The sequence below is a fragment of the Entelurus aequoreus genome, linkage group LG20, assembly GCF_033978785.1.
Source record: "Entelurus aequoreus isolate RoL-2023_Sb linkage group LG20, RoL_Eaeq_v1.1, whole genome shotgun sequence".
Taxonomy (NCBI): domain Eukaryota; kingdom Metazoa; phylum Chordata; class Actinopteri; order Syngnathiformes; family Syngnathidae; genus Entelurus; species Entelurus aequoreus.
The window spans coordinates 8,860,720-8,877,358 of NC_084750.1; the positions used below are offsets into that span (position 1 = coordinate 8,860,720).

Genomic DNA, 16,639 nt, shown 5'->3' on the forward strand with positions numbered 1-16,639 from the left:
AACAAAGCTGTGCTAACGACGCCATTGAAGCTAACTTAGCAACCGGACTGCACAGAGCTATGCTAAAAACATTAGCTCTCCACCTACGCCAGCCAGCCCTCATTTGCTCATCAACACCCGTGCTCACCTGCGTTCCAGCGATCGGCAGAAGGACGAAGGACTTCACCCGATGCGTTTGGCGGCCCGGAGACGTAGGAAGTCAAGGTGAAGTCGGCGGCTAGCGCGGCTAGCGCGGCTAGCGCGGCTAGCGCTCCAACAAAGTCCTCCTGGTTGTGTTGCTGTAGTCCGCTGCTAATACACCGATCCCACCTACAACTGTCTTCTTTGCAGCCTTCATTGTTCATTAAAAAAATTGCAAAAGATGTCCAGAATACTGTGGAATTATGAAATGAAAACAGAGCTTTTTGTATAGGATTCTACGGGGTACCATAACTTCCGTTACTCGGACTTCGTCACGCGCATACGTCATCATACCGCGATGTTTCAGCCGGATATTTCCCGGGAATTTTAAAATGTCACTTTATAAGTTCACCCGGCCGTATTGGCATGTGTTGCAATGTTAAGATTTCATCATTGATATATAAACTATCAGACTGCGTGGTCGCTAGTAGTGGCTTTCAGTAGGCCTTTAAGGGCTAACGCAGACAAACTATTGGATAAAACGATTGATAGCACACAGCCAAGTAGTCCTTGTCATGTGGGGGGATCCGCAACTCGCTGCGGGGTTGTTCTTCCGATGCAAAAACGGCTCCGGACGACAGCGTGAAGGTGAGCTTGGATTTATTAAACATAAATCACTCAAACTATCACAAACACAAACAAGAAAGCAAAAAGGCAAGCGTGCCTAAAACCCAAAAGAAGCTGCTAGCTAGCAGAAGCTATGACCTGGACTATGACTTACTTGGTCAGCAGGGACATGAACCAGTGTGACACAGACAATGCAGGCAGAACGAGTGATGAACAAAGGTAGACTTAAATAACAGTGACATGATTGGTGAAAACAGGTGCGTGACTCAAAACGTAAAACAGGTGCGTGACGTGACAGGTGAAAACTAATGAGCAACCATGGAAACAAAACAAAACAAGGAAGTGAAACCAGGAACTAAGGAAGTCCAAAACTAACAGCAAAACTAAACAAAACATGATCCGGATCATGACAGTCCTCTGCTGTGTTACATCATCGCCTCTCGGCTCGTCAAAGTTATTCTAGATTATAAATCATGCCTCTCATCTGAATAATAGGAGGACTTAGCCTTGAATCTAGAAGTTGTTCATCTGTGACATTCATACCCGGAGATGGAGACGAACACACGCGACTGAAGACAGTGTCTGCAGGGAGACTTCTTTTTCTAGCCTTAAGTGCTTGATTAATTTGTCATCTAAACGGGAAGATAAGAACTTCCTATATGTCGTCATGACAGTGAGAGCAGACATTGTACAGTAAGCTATCGTTGTATTATGTTGGTAATTAGCAATACTGCTACATGATGCTGCATCTGTATTTTGCTTAGCTTCTAAAACTTGTAGATCCTCCTCCTCATATTCAGGGTCAAACATATTGAAGTTTCTGGATCATCATTTTTCATAAAGTTAGTTGGCTCTCACAAAGTCTGCATGTTTTGCATTGTTGTTGATGGGGAAGGGATCTGCGGTTCCTGCCTCTATGGCACGTGACTGGGAATCTTGGTGACTTGATACTATTTTGATCATACAGTATCTATTTACTCACAAACTTCTGTGCTGTCACACATCAGTTAAAGATGTCAATAGTTTCAATATGGAGGCATGTTCATCACGGTCAGAGGTGTTGAGGTTCCTTGGTGGGTGTTGCTCTTCTAGTAGTCATGTGGTAGTCGTTCACTCATTAAAGTGATGATTTTATTGAATGAACCTTATAGTTTGAGGCTTGGCACGTTTTAACATGAGTATCCAACATTGTAACAACATTTATATGTCAGAAAAGATTAGTTTCATCATAAGTTCCTTTTAAAGTGTCACCACAGGTCTTACTATATTCTCTTCCTTAGTTTACTCTTATTTCGGAGAACATTGACATGAATTCCATCCATCTTCTTCCGCTTATCCGAGGTTGGGTCACGGGGGCAGCAGCCTAAGCAGAGAAGCTCAGACTTCCCTCTCCCCAGCATCTCTTGGGCCATCCCATGGCGCTCCCAGCCCAGCTGGGAGACATAGTCTTCCCAACGTGTCCTGGGTCTTCCCCGTGGCCTCCTACTGGCCGGACGTGACCTAAACTCCTCCCCGGGGAGGAGCAGCAGCTACAGTGCCATCTATTGGACAAATTCGCTTACTGCAGTGTCCTTCCTTTTAGTCTTTTCAACCGGAAGTAGAATTGCCGTCCATCGCGGTTCTACTCCTATGGATTCTTCATTCATCACTCCAAGCAAAGTGTCAGTGTTAGTATTATTAACTTACAAGGTCATTCTTTTTCTATTGGTTCACTTTCACAAGTTCTTCAGTAAATTCACCAAAACATCACCGTGGAGTTGTTCTTTACCATGAATTAACGTGGACCCCGACTTAAACAAGTTGAACACGTTATTGGGGTGTTACCATTTAGTGGTCAATTGTACGGAATATGTACTGTACTGTGCAATCTATTAATAAAAGTCTCAATCAATCAATCAATCAATCAATCAGTCTGTTTAGCTGATTGGAGAGCTAGCATGCGCAGCTAGCGGGTCCATGACCATGACTTCTGTTTTGTTTGATCAGCCGTTTTACAGGCACCATTTGGAAACAATTAATGTATGTAAACAAACATTTAAAGGCCTACTGAAATGAATTTTTTTTAGTTAAACGGGAATAGCAGATCCATTCTATGTGTCATACTTGATCATTTTGCGATATTGCCATATTTTTGCTGAAAGGATTTAGTATAGAACAACGTCGATAAAGTTCGCAACTTTTGGTGCCTGATAAAAAAAACCTTGCCCCTACCTGAAGTAGCATGACGTTGTCAGTTGTTCACTCCCTCATATTTTCCTATTGTTTTCAACGCAGCTAGAGCGATTCGAACCATTACCCCATTAATTTGAGCGAGGATGAAAGATTCGTGGACGAGGAACGTTAGAGTGACGGACTAGAATGCAGTGAAATACTTATTTTTTTTCGCTCTGACCGTAACTTAGGTACAAGCTGGCTCATTGGATTCCACACTCTCTCCTTTTTCTATTGTGGATCACGGATTTGTATTTTAAACCACCTGGGATACTATATCCTCTTGAAAATGAGAGTCGAGAATGCGAAATGGACATTCAGTGCCTTTTATCTCCACGACAATACATCGGCGAAATGCTTTAGCTACGAGCTAACGTGATAGCATCTTGCTTTAACTGCATATAGAAACAAAAAAAATAAACCCCTGACTGGAAGGATAGATAGAAAATCAACAATACTATTAAACCGTGGACATGTAAATACACGGTTAATGCTTTCCAGGCTGGCGAAGGTTAACAATGCTCTGCTAACGACGCCATTGAAGCTAACTTAGCAACCGGACCGCACAGAGCCATTTTAAAAACATTAGCTCTCCACCTACGCCAGCCAGCCCTCATCTGCTCATCAACACCCGTGCTCACCTGCGTTCCAGCGATCGGCGGAAGGACGAAGGACTTCACCCGATGCGTTTGGCGGCCCGGAGACGTAGGAAGTCAAGGTGAGGTCGGCGGCTAGCGTGGCTAGCGCTCCAACAAAGTCCTCCTGGTTGTGTTGCTGTAGTCCGCTGCTAATACACCGATCCCACCTACAACTGTCTTCTTTGCAGCCTTCATTGTTCATTAAACAAATTGCAAAAGATGTCCAGAATACTGTGGAATTATGAAATGAAAACAGAGCTTTTTGTATAGGATTCTACGGGGTACCATAACTTCCGTTTAACTGACTACGTCACGCGCATACGTCATCATACCGCGACGTTTCAGCCGGATATTTCCCGGAAAATTTCAAATGTCACTTTATAAGTTAACCCGGCCGTATTGGCATGTGTTGCAATGTTAAGATTTCATCATTGATATATAAACTATCAGACTGCATGGTCGCTAGTAGTGGCTTTCAGTAGGCTTTTAAAAAACCTATCTGTGCAAATACCTCATCTGTGGCTTATGTGAAAAGAAATGCTAAATGTAGTGCGTGCAGCTTACAGGTGCGCTCTGTCGTCAGGTAAAGATGGTAGTTGTCCTGTTTGGAAGAGAAAGATGACATCCCATATTTGCCCCGGAGAGACGCGACAAAATACTGTTGTTATTTTACCTGGAGGTACTCCGCAATGGTAATGTTTTATTACAAAAGGGCGCCTGAAGTCTCGGAGCGACACGTTATTGGCGGTGACAAATGGCGCAGGATTTCAGCTTTTTGACAGAAAGCTAACTAAATATTACCTTTGAGAACCGCTTTTTTATTTTTTTATTTTATTTCTTGCAGTTTGAAGCCAATCAAACGACAGCCAAGTGTGTTTAGCCTCGGGTGTTGTAGTGAGAAGGATAAATGTGGTGGGACGTGTGAAGAAACAACATACATCATCATCTCGCCTGCTAATGACCACAGGCTGATGCTATTCCTGCTAACAACACCTTCTTATTTACAAACATTCTTCTCTTTTTTACCCTTCACTTCATGAATCTGTTTATTTATTCTGCGCACTCCTCCTAATCTCATTTTTGTGGCGCTCGTTCATCACGCCGGGGGGCATCGCCTCCTTTGGCGTCTCCTCTCTCTGCGCTCTTACAGATATTAGTCATCAGGAATGATGAGGAAAGGAAGTCCTGCATCCACGCATCAGTCCTTGTGACCGATATTCATCACACTGATTCCTAAAATGGCTTTTATGCCACAGAAGTGATGTACATTTTGGAAATATGTCTGACATAGTTCATTAATATGGTTGTTTACCCCCCCTCCAATTATACTGCCCACACTATTTACAGTCAAAGCTGGGTTGGCGGCCCCCCTGCAGAGAAAGTAGTCATGGCATGCGGGGGGGGGGGGGGGGTCACGTGATAATGGCGATGGCTGCTCATCAGCGTGGATGTTGTGTTCTGCAGTTTGATAACATGACATTTTTGTTAGTGCAGTGAGTCAGCATCAGTGTCCATTCAGAAGCCCATAGAGAGAATTGCTGATTTAGCAAAGCTTCCAATGCCCTCATGGTGACACGTTAAAGGCCATATTTGAGAAAGGACTGTACTATTTCAGTCTGTTTTGGAGCCAAACCTTTTCCCTAAAGATATCATGTCTCAAGAACATTGTTTTTGGTCGAGTTTTTGCCCATTTTTTGTGTTTTGTGTACTTTTTTAAATGAATGCCGAAGTGGCAAAGCAGTTTTGAACTGGTGTCACTGCAACAGACGATATCAGCTTTTTTTTTTTTTTGTCATAAAGAAATACAATCATGTGTGCTTACGGACTGTATTCCTGCAGACTGTATCGATCTATATTGATATATATTCTAGGAACCACAAATATTAATAACAGAAAGAAACAACCCTTTTGTGTGAAAGTGTAAATGGGGGAGGTTTGTTGGCTTGGTGCACTAATCTTGTGTTTTTTTATGTTGATTTAATCAAAAAAATATATATATATTATTTTTTTTAATTTTTTTTTACTTCTTGTGCGGCCCAGTACCAATCGATCCACGGACCGGTACCGGGCCACGGCCCGGTGGTTGAGAACCACTGTCTTAAAGCAGCTCTTCCTGAGGGTGTTTCAGTGTTGTAACTTCACCTTTATCTTGACTTTTTACACCAAAATGCGTCCATTCTCCCTTTTCTGTCTACACACTGTGTCTGCTTGTAAGTACTCTGTGTGTGTGCGGTTGATATCGGTATCGGTAATTAAAGAGATGGACAATATCGGAATATCGGATATCGGCAAAAAGCCATTATCGGACATCCCTAATTGTGAGCTATTGTATCCTCCTACGGTGTGTAGTGAAGCATGTTTAGCTATTCCTCGTCCTCCAGTGATAATGATACTTGTAAGAAACTTACTTTGTCATCAGGATTAGTGATTTAGAAGTAGCTAAAACACTGCGGATGGATGTTAGCTGCATGTGTTAAAGCAGCTCTTCCTGAGGGTGTTTCAGTGTTATAACTTCACCTTTATCTTGACTTTTTACACCAAAATGCGTCCATTCTCCCTTTTCTGTCTACACACTGTGTCTGCTTGTAAGTACTCTGTGTGTGTGCGCTGCCCAACATGCTCCTAAAACCAGCAATGTCACCACGTGACAACGACGCCCTGTCATGCCCGTAAAAAAAAGGGGGGGGGGGACCGGTACTTTTTAGAGGCGATACAGTACCGAATATGATGAATTAGTACTAGTACCGGTATACTGTACAACCCTAGGAGGCAGCAACATTAAATATACAGTAGTGTCCTAATGTTTCCTCATATTTTGCACTAAAATGTGACTTTTTCGCACTCGAGCGGAGTTTTAGTGCACAAACTAAAAATATCCACCGTACTCACAACACAAAATGTATACAGTCAGGTCAGCACACACAACAACAGTATCCTTCATTAATATTGCAGCCTGACAGATAATCAATGAGTCTAAAGCAGGCAATAACTTCCTTCCTCCAACAAGTGATACCTCAGAGGAACCATCCATATTGCTACAGTCACATATCATATTCTCCCTCATTGCTGTATTGGCTACAGTCACATATCATATATATTCACCATATTCTCCCTCATTGGTATATTGGCTACAGTCACATATCATATATATTCACCATATTGTCCCTCATTGCTGTATTGGCTACAGTCACATATCATATATATTCACCATATTGTCCCTCATTGCTGTATTGGCTACAGTCACATATCATATATATTCACCATATTCTCCCTCATTGGTGTATTGGCTACAGTCACATATCATATATATTCACCATATTCTCCCTCATTGCTGTATTGGCAGTGTTGTGGCCAAAGTCTGGCCTTGGTTCTGCATTTAAAGATACTTTTATTATGTGTTTATGTGGATTTAATGCTAATGAACTCAGGTGGTCCGCACCTGTAAAATGTAATTTCCAAAAAGGTAAACATGCTGGGCTATAGGCTACTAGGAGCCAGCAGCTACACAACAGCTAAGCACACGAGCCAGACATAGGTAATAATCATTATTGCAGTGGGTCAATATAAACAAGTATCAAATAGTTCTAGTTGCATATTACTTACAGGTACAAAGTCACCAAGGTAGAAAAGCCTATTAGAAAGTATGCAGTAACAAACGTGTCCGCATCATTCAGCCAACTGCGTTAGCCTAACTTCATGAATTATTGTGGCCACTAGGTGTCACCAAAAAAAACAAAAAACGATACGGACATTGGCAGAAAGAATCCTATTTAATTGTGTCTTGTCTATAGTCAAGTTTGGAATATAGCCAATCACAGTTTACATATGAAAGAGGGCGGGGTTAGTTACAGAGGAGAGCCAATCAAATGCTTTTCCTTGAGAGATACAAGTTTGACTCATATCTTACTCACTATTTGACTGGGAGATCTATTTGACTGGGAGATCTATTTGACTGGGAGATCTATTTGACTGGGACATCTATTTGACTGGGAGATCTATTTGACTGGGACATCTATTTGACTGGGAGATCTATTTGACTGGGACATCTATTTGACTGGGACATCTATTTGACTGGGACATCTATTTGACTGGGACATCTATTTGACTGGGACATCTATTTGACTGGGACATCTATTTGACTGGGACATCTATTTGACTGGGACATCTATTTGACTGGAAGATCTCTGCATGGTTTGACTACTTTCACTTGACCCAACCTCTTGTAAACATTGCACACTACTAAATGATACAAGTATGTATGATTGATGCTGTATGGTATGGTATCGTATGTTGTAACATTGCACACTACTAAATGATACAAGTATGTATGATTGATGCTGTATGGTATGGTATCGTATGTTGTAACATTGCACACTACTAAATGATACAAGTATGTATGATTGATGCTGTATGGTATGGTATCGTATGTTGTAACATTGCACACTACTAAATGATACAAGTATGTATGATTGATGCTGCTATGGTATCGTATGTTGTAACATTGCACACTACTAAATGATACAAGTATGTATGATTGATGCTGCTATGGTATGGTATCGTATGTTGTAACATTGCACACTACTAAATGATACAAGTATGTATGATTGATGCTGTATGGTATCATGATGGTTGTGGCATGGGGAGTGAATCAGTGAAATATCCTTCATGCATGTCAGCAGAACTAATATGTTGATGATTCCACATAATATGTTGATGATTCCACATAATATGTTGATGATTCCACATAATATGTTGATGATTCCACATAATATGTTGATGATTCCACATAATATGTTGATGATTCCACATAATATGTTGATGATTCCACATAATATGTTGATGATTCCACATAATATGTTGATGATTCCACATAATATGTTGATGATTCCACATATGTTGATGATTCCACATCACACGTCTTCACTTCTTTATTCACATATTCTGCAGCGATGACACTTCTTGATGTTGTATTCCCCTTCAAAATAAAGGCTGACTCTTGAGACTGTGATGATATTTTCCGGTCTAAGCGTACAACAGTCAATATATTCAAGCAGCGTTAGAAGACTCTTGATCTCTGGAAGATTATTGCAGCTTTTCTTCTCTTTATTTACTCTTGAAGCTGTGAGTATTTGTTTGAAAAAGGCAGAGAAAAAAGGCTTTTAAACTGAATTGGCTCAGCTGTCTTCAGACAGTGACGCACTTGCCAGGATGTGATGTTCTGTTTCCCATACAGACATTTATTACATGTAGGTCTGCTACCTGCTCATCAACACACTATGACGGGACTGTCTGTAACGTGACATACCTCTTCACATTTGCATTTGAAGAAAATACCTACTGTGGTGTTATTCTAGCCTGCTTTTATTTTGAAAGCCTGACTTTAGGGGCTACAGCGGTGCTGCTGAGCTGCTCCCGTAACACATATTCTGTATATATATATACATATATATTTATTTTTCATGAAGGGTAACATATGGGAATGGCAATGTGTCGGGGAAAAAAGGTAAATATACGCAAGTTTCCCAGGCAACATGAAAGGGTTGATCGGTCGCCATGCCGGAAAAAATCAATTACCATCCAAATCTTGGTTTTTATTTATTATGATTTTGAATCCATCGTAGTGTTTATTGTTATCATTAATATTGTTGTTATTCTTATTAATAATGTAGCTTACCACCATCCATGTGTGTATTATTATTATTATTACCACCATACATATGCTTTACCCACCATCAATGTGTTATTATTATGAAATGTATCTTACCACCATAATGTGTTTATTATTATTATTATTATGAAATGTATCTTATCACTATCAATGTGTTAATTATTTTAATATTACAATTATTAAATGTATGTTATCACTATCAATATGTTTATTATTATTATTATTATTAAATGTATCTTATCACCTTTAAAGTGTTTATTATCAAATGTAACTTACAACCATCAAGTGTTTATTATTATTATAATCATTAAATGTAGATTACCATCATCATGTTTATATTGTTATTAAATGCATCTTATCACCATCAATGTGTTTATTATTATTCTAAATAAATGTAGCTTACCAACACCAAATGTTTATCATTATTATGTTATTATTATTAAAAGTATCTGATCACCATCAATGTGTTTATTATTATAATCACTAAATGTAGATTACCACCATCATTGTGTTTGGGTTATTATTAAATGCATCTTATCACCATCAATGGGTTTATTATTCTAAATTAATGTAGCTTACAACCACCAAATGTTTATTATTATTATTATTATTATTATTATTATTATTATTTTTAAATGCATGTTATCACCATCAATGTGTTTATTATTATAATCATTAAATGTAGATTGCCACCATCTGTTGTTTATGTTATTATTAAATGCATCTTATCACCATCAATGTGTTTATTATTATTCTAAATTAATGTAGCTTACAACCACCAAATATTTATCATTATTAATATTATTACTAAACGTATCTTATCACAATGTGTGGTATCATCCAAAACTAATGTCAAGTATGAAAGAAGAGAAGAATAAGTGATTATTACATTTTAGCAGAAGTGTAGATAGAACATGTTAAAACAGAAAATAAGCAGATATTAACAGTAAATGAACAAGTAGATTAATAATCCATTTTTACAGTTTGTCCCTCATAATGTGTAGAAAATAATAGGTGTATAAATGACACAATATGTTACTGCATAGACTAATTAGGAGTCTTTGTTTGTTTACTTACTACTAAAAGACAAGTTGACTATTTTATTTAAGGACTAAATGACAATAATAAACATATGTTTCATGTACTCTAACATTTTTTGTTACAATAAAGGCAATACTGACTTTTTTTGTGGTCCCCTTTATTTAGAAAAGTATGGAAATACATTTTGGTAGCGGTACCAAAATATTGCTATGGAGACAACCCTAGTCTGCTCTCTCAAGACTAGTTTGAAGCATCAGTGTGGACACAAGTAGGTCCAGAAGGTTTGCTTCCCTCCTAACACATGAGCCTGTATTGAAGATGAGACAAGTGTGTGTGTGTGTGTGTGTGTGTGTGTGTGTGTGTGTGTGTGCGTGTGCGTGTGCGTGTGCGTGTGCGCGTGTGCGTGTGCGTGTGCGTGTGCGTGTGCGTGTGCGTGTGCGTGTGCGTGTGCGTGTGCGTGTGCGTGTGCGTGTGCGTGTGTGTGTGTGCGTGCGTGCGTGCGTGCGTGCGTGCGTGCGTGCGTGCGTGCGTGTGTGTTAGCTTCACTGTGAGAGCAGCCATGTCTTCTATTATTAGACATTCATCATTAAAAGCACACAGAGGGAAAGAACAATTACATGTAGGCATCATCTCTTCTCTTCATATTGATTAGTCCTGATGGATGGATATATATTGATCATTGACACCATAATATACTGCAAGATATATATTGATCATTGACACCATAATATACTGCAAGTCAGGTTAAAGGTCACCTATTATGTGAAATGGACTTTTTAATGATGTTTCAACCAATATTAACCAAAAAGGCTGTATCTGGAAGTTAAGATCTAAAACGAAATCAATTCACTTTTGTCCTCAAAATTCTACACACAATACCCCATAATGACAATGTAGAAAGGTTATTTTTTTCAGATTTATTAGAAATAAAAACCTAAGAAATGAATACATTTATTGTAACAACAAATGTTAGTGTACATGAAACATATGTTTATTATTGTCATTTAGTCCTTCAATAAAACTAAGACAACTTGTCTTTTAGTAGTAAGTAAACAAACAAAGACTCCTAATTAGTCTATGCAGTAACATATTGTGTCATTTATACACCTATTATTTTCTACACATTATGAGGGACAAACTGTAAAAATTGATTATTAATTTACTTGTTCATTTACTGTTAATATCTGCTTATTTTCTGTTTCAACATGTTCTATCTACACTTCTGTTCAAATGTAATAATCACTTATTCTTCTCTTCTTTCATACTTTACATTAGTTTTGGATGACACCACACATTTAGGTATGGATCATGTCGATACCAAGTAGTTACAGGGTCATACATTGGTCATATTTAAAGTTATCCTGTGTTGAAGGATGTATTTCTTGGGTTTATAAACAATAAAAAATTACAAAAGAATTTGTGAAACGAAAAAATATCAATGTAATCATCGTAGTATCGACTAGATACGCTCTTGTACTTGGTATCATTAGAGTCAATGTCGGCCTGTCCCGACACCATTATTTTGGTAACGCTACCAAAATGTATTTTGATACTTTTCAATACTTTTCTAAATAAAGGGGACCACAAAAAATGTCATTATTGTCTTTTTTTGAACAACAAATGTTAGTGTACATGAAACATATGTTTATTATTGTCATTTAGTCCTTAAATAAAATAGTCAACTTGTCTTTTAGTAGTAAGTAAACAAACAAAGTATGCAGTAACATTTTGTGTCATTTATACACCTATTATTTTCTACACGTTATGAGGGACAAACTGTAAAAATGGATTATTAATCTACTTGTTCATTTACTGTTAATATCTGCTTATTTTCTGTTTTAACATGTTCTATCTACACTTTTGTTCAAATGTAATAATCACTTATTCTTCTCTTCTTTCATACTTGACATTAGTTTTGGATGATACCACACATTTAGGTATGGATCATGTCGATACCAAGTAGTTACAGGGTCATACATTGGTCATATTCAAAGTGATATTGTGTTGAAGGATGTATTTCTTGGGTTTATAAACAATAAAAAATTACAAAAGAATTTGTGAAACGAAAAAATATCAATGTAATCATCGTAGTATCGACTAGATACGCTCTTGTACTTGGTATCATTAGAGTCAATGTCGGCCTGTCCCGACACCATTATTTTGGTAACGCTACCAAAATGTATTTTGATACTTTTCAATACTTTTCTAAATAAAGGGGACCACAAAAAATGTCATTATTGTCTTTTTTTGAACAACAAATGTTAGTGTACATGAAACATATGTTTATTATTGTCATTTAGTCCTTCAATAAAATGTTGAACATACTAGACAACTTGTCTTTTAGTAGTAAGTAAACAAACAAAGACTCCTAATTAGTCTGCAGTAACATGTTGTGTCATTTATACACCTATTATTTTGTACACATTATGAGGGACAAACTGTAAAAATGGATTATTAATCTACTTGTTCATTTACTGTTAATATCTGCTTATTTTCTGTTTTAACATGTTCTATCTACACTTCTGTTCAAATGTAATAATCACTTATTCTTCTCTTCTTTGATACTTGACATTAGTTTTGGATGATACCACACATTTAGGTATGGATCATGTCGATACCAAGTAGTTACAGGATCATACATTGGTCATATTCAAAGTCCTCACGTGTCCAGGGACATATTTACTGACTTTATAAACATCATATGAATTTTTTAAAAAGGAAAAAAGATTTTGTGACAAATTTTTTTTCGATGTAATCATAGTAGTATCGACTAGATACGCTCCTGTACTTGGTATCATTACAGTGGATGCCAGGTGTAGATCCACCCATGGCGTTTATTTACATTGTGAGTAGAGATGTCCGATAATATCGGCCTGCCGATATTATCGGCCGATATATGCGTTAAAATGTAATATCGGAAATTATCGGTATCTGGGTTTTTTTTATCGGTATCGGGGTTTTTTTTGTTTTGTTTTGTTTTTTAATTAAATCCACATAAAAAACACAAGATACACTTACAATTAGTGCACCAACCCAAAAAACCTCCCTCCCCCATTTACACTCATTCACACAAAAGGGTTGTTTCTTTCTGTTATTAATATTCTGCTTCCTACATTATATATCAATATATATAAATACAGTCTGCAAGGGATACAGTTATTAATATTAACAATATATATCAATACAGTCTGCAAGGGATACAGTTATTAATATTAACAATATATATCAATACAGTCTGCAAGGGATACAGTTATTAATATTAACAATATATATCAATACAGTCTGCAAGGGATACAGTTATTAATATTAACAATATATATCAATACAGTCTGCAAGGGATACAGTTATTAATATTAACAATATATATCAATACAGTCTGCAAGGGATACAGTCCGTAAGCACACATGATTGTGCGTGCTGCTGCTCCACTAATAGTACTAACCTTTAACACTTCATTTTACTCATTTTCATTCATTACTAGTTTCTATGTAACTGTTTTTATATTGTTGTACTTTCTTTTTTATTCAAGAAAATGTTTTTAATTTATTTATCTTATTTTACTAATTTTTTTAAAAAGTACCTTATCTTCACCATACCTGGTTGTCCAAATTAGGCATAATAATGTGTTACTTCCACGACTGCATATATCGGTTGATATCGGTATCGGTTGATATCGGTATCGGTAATTAAAGAGTTGGACAATATCGGAATATCGGATATCGGCAAAAAGCCATTATCGGACATCCCTAATTGTGAGCTATTGTTTCCTCCTACGGTGTGTAGTAAAGCATGTTTAGCTATTCCTCGTCCTCCAGTGATAATGCTACTTGTAAGAAACTTACTTTGTCACCAGGATTAGTGATTTAGAAGTAGCTAAAACACTGTGGATGGATGTTAGCTGCATGTGTTAAAGCAGCTCTTCCTGAGGGTGTTTCAGTGTTATAACTTCACCTTTATCTTCACTTTTTACACCAAAATGCATCCATTCTCCCTTTTCTGTCTACACACTGTGTCTGCTTGTAAGTACTCTGTGTGTGTGCGCTGCCCAACATGCTCCTCTGCTCCTAAAACCAGCAATGTCACCACGTGCTGTCATGCCTGTTAAAAAAAAGTGGGGGTAAAACCGGTGCTTTTTAGAGGCGGTATAGTACGGAATATGATTGATTAGTATTGCGGTACTATACTACAACCCTAGTGTAGATATATTTTCAAGAAAAGTGTAGCATAAGAAGCTCCTACAAGTGTAGTTATTATCCAGGTGGTGCAGGAAGTGTCAAAAAGACATTTCCAGCACGTCTCAGCAGTCCCACCTTTTGCTTTGCATATGTTTTGTAGCTGCCGTATTATAAATGCTTTCAATAATAAATGTTTTATAGGCCGCCCGGGAAGACTGAAGCAGAGAATATTCTACCTTATTGCTGGCTTCCTTCTTGTTAATTCCAGGCTAAATTGTTGTGTCACGCTGCTGCAATTCTCCACCTGCAGGAAAAGAGAAGGTGTTTGTTTGTGTGATGGATGGCACACACATCTTCTCATTTGATTCCCAGAAAGTGAGGATTGCATCTTGTGTGGAATGTTCACATTATTGACTTGCTTCAGTCCGAGCAGACGCACACTCAATTGTATTCTTCTGCTCGCTAAGTGCTCTGCGAGCCGCGCTTTTAAAGTGGACTCCATTTATCCTTCAACCTGTTGGGACACAAGCGGCGGACTCATTAACGGCTAGTAAACATCTGAGCTGGCTGGAGTGCTGCGGATTTGTGTTTGAGCGCCACCGAGGACGACGTATCGCACAGCGTAATTACGCTTTGCCTCATTTCTAATCCTGGCCGTGTCAGAGCTAAGAAGTTCATTATTCACTAACGGCTGACTTTCCCCCAGCGATTAGTATTGCTGCTAAATAAGATGGAGAATGTTGTTTTCTTTAATGAGAAGGCAGTCGTCAATGTATGATGTGCAGGTGCAGGTGACTCCAGTTCTTTTCTCAACACATTGATTGACATTTGTTCCCAGCAGGAAGTAATGATGTCATCCTGTCTGTGGTCATTTGCTGCTGGCAGCTCATTACAGGAGGAAAGTTCCACTTTGGACAACTTCCCCTGCTCTCTTCACACCAATTAACTTGGGCAACATTACTTATAATAATAATTAGCATTGAGTGCACCTCCAAATGTTGTTGATCAAGTTGTAAACAGATTAGGTGACAAAGAAAGGGTGGAGTCCAACCCTCACACGGATCATGCAGGAAGCGAACCGCCACCATTTCAATTATTAAGTACCCTATTTTTCGGACTATAAGTTGCAGTTATTTTCATAGTTTGTCCGGGGGTGCGACTTATACTCAGGAGCGACTTATGTGTGAAATGATGAACACATTAGCGTAAAATATGAAATAATATTATTCACGTAAGAGACTAGACCAGGGGTCGGCAACCCAAAATGTTGAAAGAGCCATATTGGACCAAAAATACAAAAACAAATCTGTCTGGAGCTGCAAGAAATTAAAAGCCATATTACAAAGAGATAGTGTGTCATGAGATATACATTGAATTAAGATGACTTAAAAGAAACTAAATGACTTCAAATATAGCTACAAATGAGGCATAATGATGCAATATGTACATATAGCTAGCCTAAATAGCATGTTAGCATCGATTAGCTTGCAGTCATGCAGTGACCAAATATGTCTGATTAGCACTGCACACAAGGCAATAACATCAAAAAAACTCACCTTTGTGCACTCATGCACAACGTTAAAAGTTTGGTGTACAAAATGAGACAGAAAAAGAAGTGGCATAAAACACGTCCTAGAAAGTCGGAGAAAGTTATACATGTAAACAAACTAAGGTGAGTTCAAGGACTGCCAAAATGAGTAGGACAAAACGGCGCTCGCCAAATACTGGAATCAGTGAAGCATGTTTAATATAAACAGTGTGATTTATAACAATTAGGGAGGTATGTGTCATGTTTGTCCTCCTACAGAAACCATACTAAAACAAAAAATATATATTTTTTCCCCTCATCTTTTTCCATTTTTCATACATTTTTGAAAAAGCTTCAGAGAGCCACTAGGGCGGCGCTAAAGAGCCGCATGCGGCTCTAGAGCCGCGGGTTGCCGACCCCCGGACTAGACGTATAAGATTTCATGGGATTTAGCGATTAGGAGTGACAGATTGTTTGGTAAACGTATAGCATGTTCTATATGTTATAGTTATTTGAATGACTCTTACCATAATATGTTACGTTAACATAGCAGTTGGTTATTTATGCCTCATATAACGTACACTTATTCAGCCTGTTGTTCACTATTCTTTAGACATTTGAAATGGCCTAT

The 16,639-nt window shown here is 38.1% G+C and overlaps 1 protein-coding gene across 6 annotated transcripts in view; it reads left to right on the forward strand.

Moving 5' to 3' along the window:
- The window catches only part of trappc9 (trafficking protein particle complex subunit 9), a 253,708-nt gene that overhangs the window by 222,890 nt on the left and 14,179 nt on the right, over positions 1–16,639 (forward strand). The gene's annotated exons all lie outside the window — the stretch shown is intronic.